Genomic DNA, 12,500 nt, shown 5'->3' on the forward strand with positions numbered 1-12,500 from the left:
CATGGGATGACCAACACTCTCTTTTCTCTATTCTCGAAGCGTCGAATTGCCATAAAAAAAAAATCACACGCGCGCACGACATAGTCGTACGCGCGTGTATACCTCGTCTCTCTCAAAGTTTTTTTCTCGAGCCTCGCCAAAGGGGATCGTCTTCTTCCTCGTCTACGATCTCTCCGACGACGACGACCGTACGAACAACTTCGTAACGGACTCACATGCGCATCTTCCTCGGGTACAGAAACGCTGCGGAAAACACCTCGAGCTTGTAGTTACAGCAGCACCCGTGTATAGCCGATCTTAGACACACGCTAGTTCGCACACGCGTTACATATATAATATGTAAGATTTCCGACGAACGTGGCTTTTCGGGAGCCAGGCGCGCGGGCAGAGAGATACACGACGACGGGGAAAATTCGTCCCGATACGAGTACGTGTACTCTCCGATCTCCGCGCGACGCTGGGGATCATACCTCCCTAAGTCGTCAGAGCGCTCGAAGAAATCTCGCGTGTGCGTTCCCGGATCTACGGCTGATACTTTCGGGGCTTGTAAAAAAGCACAGAGCGTGTAAAACGCAACGACGACCCATCGATGCGACGGTCCTCGTTGTTGTCAGTCGCTTTCGCGAAGAGACGGAGTGGGCATTCGATCCCTGGGGCTGTACGAGAGTCTTAAGAAAAGACGGTAGATTATGGCAAAGTTTCGCACGCCATCGAGTTTAGGTTTTTTTTTTTGGTTCTCTCTTCTCTCCTCTCTCGACCGAGTTCCCATATTTGCTTTCTCTCTCAGTCTCGCCAAATATAATATTCTTTTAAGACGACGTCGGGGGCGCGGACCTTCGTGCGTCGAACACCGGCAAACGTAGCATATATCGCCTGATATGAAAAAAAAAATCGGTCACGAGGAGAACACTACGAGTATATACGTTCGATAACCGATACACGAAGCGGTGCATAAGCGGGCGGTCGCCCTCGTAAGGACGACTCACGACGCCGCGAGCACTCACGCAGGTCCGTGACCGGTTCTCTCCGCTCTTATTCGTATCCCTTCGTATACCTTCGTCCGACTCTGAAACGTTCTCTTATAATTTTTAAGAAGAACGACGGCGGGTTGTCAAGGCAAGAAGGGACAGAGAGAGACAGAGGTAGAGTTTCGTAGTCTCCCGTGAACACGATAGATTATATATCGAGCATGCGTACGACTTGCACGGTCTCTGCACGACCGCGACGAACGCCGACGAGCGTCCAACAATCGCTCGTACGTCGCGTATGTTCTCTCCGTCCGCTCTTATTCGTATCCTCGTTCTTGTACCTTCGTCCGACTCTGAAACGTTCTCTTATATAAAGAAGAACGACGGCGGGTTGTTAAGGCAAGAAGGGACAGAGAGAGACAGATACGGAGAGTAACGATACGCAACGCAAGCAGTCTTAGGTTTACGTGAGCAACCCTCAGCCAGGCGTGGTCCAGGAATTGTATCCGTGGACCGCAATGTGCGTTCGAAATGTCGATGTTCATGTGTCCTGCAGTTCACACGTTGACGCGCAATTAGCTGCGTTCTTCATCGACCCACGAGCCAAGTGATCCACCGTTCAGGGTAATCTTTTATAAATTTACAACAGTTCAATACTCAAATGTACTCTTCTCGGTTCTAGCGAAGCCGAGTTCCGTCACGTTCGACCAACGGGAATCGAACGCGCAGAAGTCGCCATAGGATTGACGACACAAAAACGTTCGAAAAAAAAAGAAAACGACGAACGCGCGAAGATACGCGCGTTCGCCGGCCGGGCGTAAAGTACATTATGATATATAACAACCATCGAGATCGAAGCTCCGTTCGTCAGGAAACGACGGGGATATATACACCCGATTCTGAATCCTCTGTACAGCACACGATCTCGCGAACGAGTAAGCACGGTGGCTAGCCCATGTTATATATGTGTTTGATTCTACTCTCTCGTCCAATTATTCAAGAAACAGCGCGCGTGCATCTCTCCATCGTTCGGGTGATAGTAAAGATTCGATGGGATTCGCGCGGCCGTCCGCCTCGAGCGGTCTTTCGTCCCAATATCCAGAAGCAGAGTTTGAAAAACTCTAGCGACGGCACGGGTGTCCGACTCACGACATCGAGGTTTCGAAGCCGGCGATCCCCTCCGAACGGATGGCGACCACGCGACCGACTGAAAGCATGAAAAATCGACGAAAGATAGAACACATCTCCGTTCGGGTGGTGTTTTTTCTTTAAAAAAAAAAAAAAAACAAAAATTCGATGGGACTCGCAGCCATCGTCCTCGCGCGGTCTTTCGTCCCGATATCCAGAAGCAGAGTTTGAAAAACTCTAGCGACGGCACGGGTGTCCGACTCACGACAACGAGGATAGACAGCCGGTCCCCTCCGAACGGGTTATGCGACGATAAACTCGATGAAACTTTAGTCTCGTTCAGGTAGTGTGTGTCTTGTAAATCAAAAATTCGATGGGACACGCATCCATCGTCCTCGCGCGGTCTTTCGTCCCAACATCCAGAAGCAGAGTTTGAAAAACTCTAGCGACGGCACGGGTGTCCGACTCACGACAACGAGGATAGACAGCCGGTCCCCTCTGAACGGTATATTATATATGAGATGATAGACGACAAACTGGATGAAACTTTAAGTCTCGTTCAGGTAGTGTGTAAATCAAAAATTCGATGGGACTCGCATCCGTCGTCCTCGCGCGGTCTTTCGTCCCGATATCCAGAAGCAGAGTTTGAAAAACTCTAGCGACGGCACGGGTGTCCGACTCACGACAACGAGGAAAGACAGCCGGTCCCCTCTGAACGGTATATTATATGAAACTTTAAGTCTCGTTCAGGTAGTGTGTAAGTCAAAAATTCGATGGGACTCGCATCCGTCGTCCTCGCGCGGTCTTTCGTCCCGATATCCAGAAGCAGAGTTTGAAAAACTCTAGCGACGGCACGGGTGTCCGACTCACGACAACGAGGATAGACAGCCGGTCCCCTCTGAACGGTATATAATATACATTATGCGACGGTAGACGATCAACTAGACGAAACTTTAGTCTCGTTCAGGTGGTGTAAAAAAAATTCGATGGGATACGCACGCACGGCTGTCGTCGTCCTCGAGCGGTCTTTCGTCCCAATATCCAGAAGCAGAGTTTGAAAAACTCTAGCGACGGCACGGGTGTCCGACTCACGACATCGAGGCTTCGAAGCCGGCGGCGTTCCCCTCTGAACGAACTTCGGCTAGACTAGTTACGAATCGTTGCTACACATCGTCTTCATCGTCGTCGTCGTCGACATCGACATCATCATCATCATCATATCATCATCATCATCATCATCGGTCATCGTCGCATAGCGGGCCAACATCCACGCGATGCGTCTTCGTTCTAGGTTACCCGATCCACGAGTATGTTACACGTGGTTTCGTTATTTCGAACGAAACGACATACGAAGAGCACACGCCCTTTGGGTAGGAAGCACGTTTCGAGAACGACGAGAGTTTCGATGAAAGAGACGAGAGAAGTCGACGCAGAAGGTATCCATGGATCTTCGAAGAGAACCTTCGAAGATGTATATCGGTATCCTTTCGCTCTGCGCGACTCGCTACAAGTTCTTTCGCTCTCGTCGACTCGTTCTAGACGCTTCGTTCGATCCCAAAGAGGAGTCTTCGATATGTCCCGTTGCTAGGAGGAGAACAAACGCAACACAGACCACGAAACATAGAAGAGAATAGGCGAGCATGATCACTCCGACACGAGGCACTTTAGAGATTTTCTTATTAGTTTGCATGGACTTTTATATTTCGTTTGTACGGTTTCCACGATGCAAATACGAAATACGAGATCGTGACGGCGGGTCTTTCTGTGTACGGCCTCTCGCAGGCGCCACGACTGCATTTCTCTTTACACCTGGTTTCCATCGTAATTTTTTCGTTTGATATCGAGCCTTAACTTTTGTTGGCTCTTTCGAAGCTAGAGTTCCCTTTTATTAGAATTTCATATATATATATATATATTATATGTTATATGTTTTATTCGGAGACGGCGGGTCTTTCTGTTTACGACCTCACGCAGGCGCCTCGAATAAGTTTCATTCGCATTTCGTTTTTATACTTGTATATATATATCTCTTCATCCCGATGATCGAGAGAGAGTGCCACCTTCTCTTCGTATAATTCCGTAGCTGGAGGGTCGTCTCCTCCTTAAGAATATTTCTATTCGTGCCAACGGAGGTTGCCAAGCTCCCTGGCGTTTTCGTTTGTTAAAGTATATAGCTTGTTAATACGTCGTATATACTTTCGTCGATACAGGAGGAGTACGGCTCCTTACCGACCATTGTGATATATATTTCATAGTTTTTATATGTGTTCAAGTCAAATTCTTTTGGTATCGTATCGTTAATGATCCTTCCGCAGGTTCACCTACGGAAACCTTGTTACGACTTTTACTTCCTCTAAATGATCAAGTTTGGTCATCTTCCCGGTAACATCGGCAATGCTTATCACATTGGCCGCGCACCAGTCCGAAGACCTCACTAAATCATTCAATCGGTAGTAGCGACGGGCGGTGTGTACAAAGGGCAGGGACGTAATCAACGCGAGCTTATGACTCGCGCTTACTGGGAATTCCTCGTTCATGGGGAATAATTGCAAGCCCCAATCCCTAGCACGAAGGAGGTTCAGCGGGTTACCCGGGCCTTTCGGCCAGGGAAAACACGCTGATTCCTTCAGTGTAGCGCGCGTGCGGCCCAGAACATCTAAGGGCATCACAGACCTGTTATTGCTCAATCTCGTGCGGCTAGAAGCCGCCTGTTCCTCTAAGAAGATTTGTTTGTACGTTGGTAGTAAAAACCCACCGACCGAAGCCGGGGGCCTTCGAGATACCATAAGTTACGTCTATTTAGCAGGCTAGAGTCTCGTTCGTTATCGGAATTAACCAGACAAATCGCTCCACCAACTAAGAACGGCCATGCACCACCACCCACCGAATCAAGAAAGAGCTATCAATCTGTCAATCCTTCCGGTGTCCGGGCCTGGTGAGGTTTCCCGTGTTGAGTCAAATTAAGCCGCAGGCTCCACTCCTGGTGGTGCCCTTCCGTCAATTCCTTTAAGTTTCAGCTTTGCAACCATACTTCCCCCGGAACCCAAAAGCTTTGGTTTCCCGGAAGCTGCCCGCCGAGTCATCGGAGGAACTTCGGCGGATCGCTGGCTGGCATCGTTTATGGTTAGAACTAGGGCGGTATCTGATCGCCTTCGAACCTCTAACTTTCGTTCTTGATTAATGAAAACATTTTTGGCAAATGCTTTCGCTTCTGTCCGTCTTGCGACGATCCAAGAATTTCACCTCTAACGTCGCAATACGAATGCCCCCATCTGTCCCTATTAATCATTACCTCGGGGCTCCGAAAACCAACAAAATAGAACCGAGGTCCTATTCCATTATTCCATGCACACAGTATTCAGGCGAAGGTAGCCTGCTTTAAGCACTCTAATTTGTTCAAAGTAAACGTATCGGCCCACCTCGACACTCAGTGAAGAGCACCGCGATGGGATATTAGTTGGACCGCCCGCGAGGAGCTAAGCCCACCGATAGGACGTACCACATAATGCCAGTTAAACACCGCGAGCGGTGAACCGACACTGTGACACACAGATTCAACTACGAGCTTTTTAACCGCAACAACTTTAATATACGCTATTGGAGCTGGAATTACCGCGGCTGCTGGCACCAGACTTGCCCTCCAATTGGTCCTCGTTAAAGGATTTAAAGTGTACTCATTCCGATTACGGGGCCTCGGATGAGTCCCGTATCGTTATTTTTCGTCACTACCTCCCCGTGCCGGGAGTGGGTAATTTGCGCGCCTGCTGCCTTCCTTGGATGTGGTAGCTGTTTCTCAGGCTCCCTCTCCGGAATCGAACCCTGATTCCCCGTTACCCGTTACAACCATGGTAGGCGCAGAACCTACCATCGACAGTTGATAAGGCAGACATTTGAAAGATGCGTCGCCGGTGCTAGATGACCATGCGATCAGCACAAAGTTATTCAGAGTCACCAAAACAAACGATGGACGGACAGACGAGCCATCCGCCACCGATTGGTTTTGATCTAATAAAAGCATTCCTACCATCTCTGGTCGGAATCTGTTTGCATGTATTAGCTCTAGAATTACCACAGTTATCCAAGTAAATGTAGGTATGATCTAAGAAACCATAACTGATTTAATGAGCCATTCGCGGTTTCACCTTAATGCGGCATGTACTGAGACATGCATGGCTTAATCTTTGAGACAAGCATATGACTACTGGCAGGATCAACCAGGGATCTTATTCGTATAACAATTCTTATAAATTTCGTTTAAGTTCTCTTCGTGTCGTAGGTGGGACGTAAGCACCGTACGACGAGACTTTTCGTTCTTAAGATAGATATATTATAAAATATATCTCCTAGCGACGTTCGAGATACACCCATAGTTCAGTAATAATCTTCGAACGCCGCTCGCAGCCACTTTGTAATTCTCAACTCCACCTCCTCTCTTCTCTCTCTCTCTTTCTCATAGTCTTATATAAAATGTTTAGAATCGTACTTCTAAAGGAACATTTCCATAATGCTGTCTTCGTGTAAAAAGACTTATTAGAATATCTTAGCGGTAAAGCACGTATACGCACCTCACGCTGAACGAACAAGCGCGTATCCCAGTGCGTCGCGCTGGACATACCGTAAGAATATTCTTTCAATCGGTAGAACATTTTCGGCAGAAGACATACTACGCAAAGATAGTACGCTCCTACCGCCTCATCGGATACTTCTGCGAAAGCAGAAGTTTTTATAGAAAGCAGACGGTTATACTCTTTTGAATGAATCGATGCTCAGTTAGTACAAGCACACACGCATCTAACAATTTTTGTTAGAATACGTACACACAGGTCACCAGCTTCCCGACTCAGGGGAACCTTGCCACGATATTTGGTCATTACGTCCAGGACAGCGACCCGCGGCGCAGCAGTGTAGAGAAAAAACCAGAACGAGAACGGAGGAACAGTCGAGAAATAGCGTAAAATACACTAAGACTCGAGGAGCGGTGACTGAATTCTCAACCGAGGCCGTAGAATAGCCACGCGCTCAACGCTGTTCCGACCGAACCGTCCGGCTCGACGTCTCTCTTATAGATACGAAAGCGCCAGCCGGAAGGCCGGCGCCGGCCGGGCTAGCGGCCGCGCGCTTACGGTGCAAAACCTCCGTAGCAACGTACCGTTCGGAAGGGACGCTGGAACTTAGTCTCGCGAACGCTCGATCACTACTATACAAAGCCAATATCCAACCATCGAAATACATTACCAGACGTTTTATTAACATAATAGAAATGCATTTTTACCAAAAAATTAATTTTTTTTTTCACCGAAAAATTGCATCAGTAAACATACTCTTTTATCGAATACGGACAAAAAATAAGTTTATAATCAATTACAATACGTTAAAATAAGTAGAAATATGCAAAAAAATATATACCTTGTAACGTTAATTAACGAAAAAATTAGAAAAATATCCCAGTCGTGTCAGTTCGACGAACGCTAATTTTTTGAAAAAATCGATAAAAATGTTTAATCCCGACGTATTTAATAGAGATAGAACGATTCCCGTAAAAAAATTCATACCTTGTAACGCTTTTTAACGAATAAACTCGAAAAAACTTTTTCGCCCTCGGAATTTTTCTAAGTCCCAACGTACCGGCTCGGAATTTTTCTATGTTCCAACGACCGGTCGTGTCGGTCCAAACGTTTTTATATCCGTCTGCCGACGATATAAACGCTTAATCCCGACGTATTTTATCGAGTTATAACGATTTCTTGAAAAATATTCGTACGTTATAACGCTTTTTAACGAATTAATCGAAAAAGAGTGTTCGGTCCGAAAATTTTCTAAGTACGAACGACCGGCCGCATAGGTCCGTTTTTAAAAATCGTTCTCGGACGGAAATAAACCATTAATCCCGACGTATTTCGTCGAGTTACGTCGATTTATGCAAAAAAATTCATACCTTGTAACGCTTTTTAACGAATAAACTCGAAAAAACTTTTTCGCCCTCGGAATTTTTCTAAGTCCCAACGTACCGGCTCGGAATTTTTCTATGTTCCAACGACCGGTCGTGTCGGTCCAAACGTTTTTATATCCGTCTGCCGACGATATAAACGCTTAATCCCGACGTATTTTATCGAGTTATAACGATTTCTTGAAAAATATTCGTACGTTATAACGCTTTTTAACGAATTAATCGAAAAAGAGTGTTCGGTCCGAAAATTTTCTAAGTACGAACGACCGGCCGCATAGGTCCGTTTTTAAAAATCGTTCTCGGACGGAAATAAACCATTAATCCCGACGTATTTCGTCGAGTTACGTCGATTTATGCAAAAAAATTCATACCTTGTAACGCTTTTTAACGAATAAACTCGAAAAAACTTTTTCGCCCTCGGAATTTTTCTAAGTCCCAACGTACCGGCTCGGAATTTTTCTATGTTCCAACGACCGGTCGTGTCGGTCCAAACGTTTTTATATCCGTCTGCCGACGATATAAACGCTTAATCCCGACGTATTTTATCGAGTTATAACGATTTCTTGAAAAATATTCGTACGTTATAACGCTTTTTAACGAATTAATCGAAAAAGAGTGTTCGGTCCGAAAATTTTCTAAGTACGAACGACCGGCCGCATAGGTCCGTTTTTAAAAATCGTTCTCGGACGGAAATAAACCATTAATCCCGACGTATTTCGTCGAGTTACGTCGATTTATGCAAAAAAATTCATACCTTGTAACGCTTTTTAACGAATAAACTCGAAAAAACTTTTTCGCCCTCGGAATTTTTCTAAGTCCCAACGTACCGGCTCGGAATTTTTCTATGTTCCAACGACCGGTCGTGTCGGTCCAAACGTTTTTATATCCGTCTGCCGACGATATAAACGCTTAATCCCGACGTATTTTATCGAGTTATAACGATTTCTTGAAAAATATTCGTACGTTATAACGCTTTTTAACGAATTAATCGAAAAAGAGTGTTCGGTCCGAAAATTTTCTAAGTACGAACGACCGGCCGCATAGGTCCGTTTTTAAAAATCGTTCTCGGACGGAAATAAACCATTAATCCCGACGTATTTCGTCGAGTTACGTCGATTTATGCAAAAAAATTCATACCTTGTAACGCTTTTTAACGAATAAACTCGAAAAAACTTTTTCGCCCTCGGAATTTTTCTAAGTCCCAACGTACCGGCTCGGAATTTTTCTATGTTCCAACGACCGGTCGTGTCGGTCCAAACGTTTTTATATCCGTCTGCCGACGATATAAACGCTTAATCCCGACGTATTTTATCGAGTTATAACGATTTCTTGAAAAATATTCGTACGTTATAACGCTTTTTAACGAATTAATCGAAAAAGAGTGTTCGGTCCGAAAATTTTCTAAGTACGAACGACCGGCCGCATAGGTCCGTTTTTAAAAATCGTTCTCGGACGGAAATAAACCATTAATCCCGACGTATTTCGTCGAGTTACGTCGATTTATGCAAAAAAATTCATACCTTGTAACGCTTTTTAACGAATAAACTCGAAAAAACTTTTTCGCCCTCGGAATTTTTCTAAGTCCCAACGTACCGGCTCGGAATTTTTCTATGTTCCAACGACCGGTCGTGTCGGTCCAAACGTTTTTATATCCGTCTGCCGACGATATAAACGCTTAATCCCGACGTATTTTATCGAGTTATAACGATTTCTTGAAAAATATTCGTACGTTATAACGCTTTTTAACGAATTAATCGAAAAAGAGTGTTCGGTCCGAAAATTTTCTAAGTACGAACGACCGGCCGCATAGGTCCGTTTTTAAAAATCGTTCTCGGACGGAAATAAACCATTAATCCCGACGTATTTCGTCGAGTTACGTCGATTTATGCAAAAAAATTCATACCTTGTAACGCTTTTTAACGAATAAACTCGAAAAAACTTTTTCGCCCTCGGAATTTTTCTAAGTCCCAACGTACCGGCTCGGAATTTTTCTATGTTCCAACGACCGGTCGTGTCGGTCCAAACGTTTTTATATCCGTCTGCCGACGATATAAACGCTTAATCCCGACGTATTTTATCGAGTTATAACGATTTCTTGAAAAATATTCGTACGTTATAACGCTTTTTAACGAATTAATCGAAAAAGAGTGTTCGGTCCGAAAATTTTCTAAGTACGAACGACCGGCCGCATAGGTCCGTTTTTAAAAATCGTTCTCGGACGGAAATAAACCATTAATCCCGACGTATTTCGTCGAGTTACGTCGATTTATGCAAAAAAATTCATACCTTGTAACGCTTTTTAACGAATAAACTCGAAAAAACTTTTTCGCCCTCGGAATTTTTCTAAGTCCCAACGTACCGGCTCGGAATTTTTCTATGTTCCAACGACCGGTCGTGTCGGTCCAAACGTTTTTATATCCGTCTGCCGACGATATAAACGCTTAATCCCGACGTATTTTATCGAGTTATAACGATTTCTTGAAAAATATTCGTACGTTATAACGCTTTTTAACGAATTAATCGAAAAAGAGTGTTCGGTCCGAAAATTTTCTAAGTACGAACGACCGGCCGCATAGGTCCGTTTTTAAAAATCGTTCTCGGACGGAAATAAACCATTAATCCCGACGTATTTCGTCGAGTTACGTCGATTTATGCAAAAAAATTCATACCTTGTAACGCTTTTTAACGAATAAACTCGAAAAAACTTTTTCGCCCTCGGAATTTTTCTAAGTCCCAACGTACCGGCTCGGAATTTTTCTATGTTCCAACGACCGGTCGTGTCGGTCCAAACGTTTTTATATCCGTCTGCCGACGATATAAACGCTTAATCCCGACGTATTTTATCGAGTTATAACGATTTCTTGAAAAATATTCGTACGTTATAACGCTTTTTAACGAATTAATCGAAAAAGAGTGTTCGGTCCGAAAATTTTCTAAGTACGAACGACCGGCCGCATAGGTCCGTTTTTAAAAATCGTTCTCGGACGGAAATAAACCATTAATCCCGACGTATTTCGTCGAGTTACGTCGATTTATGCAAAAAAATTCATACCTTGTAACGCTTTTTAACGAATAAACTCGAAAAAACTTTTTCGCCCTCGGAATTTTTCTAAGTCCCAACGTACCGGCTCGGAATTTTTCTATGTTCCAACGACCGGTCGTGTCGGTCCAAACGTTTTTATATCCGTCTGCCGACGATATAAACGCTTAATCCCGACGTATTTTATCGAGTTATAACGATTTCTTGAAAAATATTCGTACGTTATAACGCTTTTTAACGAATTAATCGAAAAAGAGTGTTCGGTCCGAAAATTTTCTAAGTACGAACGACCGGCCGCATAGGTCCGTTTTTAAAAATCGTTCTCGGACGGAAATAAACCATTAATCCCGACGTATTTCGTCGAGTTACGTCGATTTATGCAAAAAAATTCATACCTTGTAACGCTTTTTAACGAATAAACTCGAAAAAACTTTTTCGCGCTCGGAATTTTTCTAAGTCCCAACGTACCGGCTCGGAATTTTTCTATGTTCCAACGACCGGTCGTGTCGGTCCAAACGTTTTTATATCCGTCTGCCGACGATATAAACGCTTAATCCCGACGTATTTTATCGAGTTATAACGATTTCTTGTAAAATATTCATACCTTCTAACACTTTTTAACGAGTTATTTGGAGGGGATCTTTCGGCCTTTTCGTAGCGGTGCGAAAAAATTCTAAGTTCCAACGTCCCAGTCACGTTGGTCCGGAGGATGAAATTTTTCAAAAAAATAAAGTGAAATCGCTACTTTCGACTAGATTTCGTTGAAACATAACGATTTCACACAAAATTTCTATACCTTATAACACTTTTTCCCGAGTTATTTCGAGTTGAACTTTCGGTACTTTCGTAACGGGGCGAAAAAATTCTAAGTTCCAACGTCCCGGTCACGTTGGTCCGGAGGGTGAAATTTTTTAAAAAAATAAAGTGAAATCGCTACTTTCGACTAGATTTCGTCGAAACGTAACGATTTCACGCAAAATTTCGATACGTTATAACGCTTTTTAGCGAGTTATTTCGAGTTGAACTTTCGGTACTTTCGTAACGGGGCGAAAAAATTCTAAGTTCCAACGTCCCGGTCAGGTTGGTCCGGAGGATGAAATTTTTTAAAAAAATAAAGTGAAATCGTTACGTTCGACTAGATTTCGTCGATACGTAACGATTTCACGCAAAATTTCGATACGTTATAACGCTTTTTAGCGAGTTATTTCGAGTTGAACTTTCGGTACTTTCGTAACGGGGCGAAAAAATTCTAAGTTCCAACGTCCCGGTCACGTTGGTCCGGAGGGTGAAATTTTTTAAAAAAATAAAGTGAAATCGCTACTTTCGACTAGATTTCGTCGATACGTAACGATTTCACACAAAATTTCGATACGTTATAACGCTTTTTAGCGAGTTATTTCGAGTTGAACTTTCGGTA

The 12,500-nt window shown here is 44.2% G+C and overlaps 2 non-coding genes across 2 annotated transcripts; both read right to left on the reverse strand.

Moving 5' to 3' along the window:
* Positions 1 to 1,440: 1,440 nt before the first annotated feature.
* Positions 1,441 to 1,595, reverse strand: LOC126877377 (5.8S ribosomal RNA). Its single transcript, XR_007694968.1, has one exon. It is a non-coding gene; the product is annotated as a 5.8S ribosomal RNA (ribosomal RNA).
* A 2,799-nt stretch (positions 1,596 to 4,394) lies between these two features.
* LOC126877388 (small subunit ribosomal RNA) lies at positions 4,395 to 6,317 on the reverse strand. The gene has a single exon (XR_007694975.1). It is a non-coding gene; the product is annotated as a small subunit ribosomal RNA (ribosomal RNA).
* Between the last annotated feature and the right edge of the window lie 6,183 nt (positions 6,318 to 12,500).

Source organism: Bombus huntii, unplaced genomic scaffold (genome assembly GCF_024542735.1).
Source record: "Bombus huntii isolate Logan2020A unplaced genomic scaffold, iyBomHunt1.1 ctg00000156.1, whole genome shotgun sequence".
NCBI lineage: Eukaryota > Metazoa > Arthropoda > Insecta > Hymenoptera > Apidae > Bombus > Bombus huntii.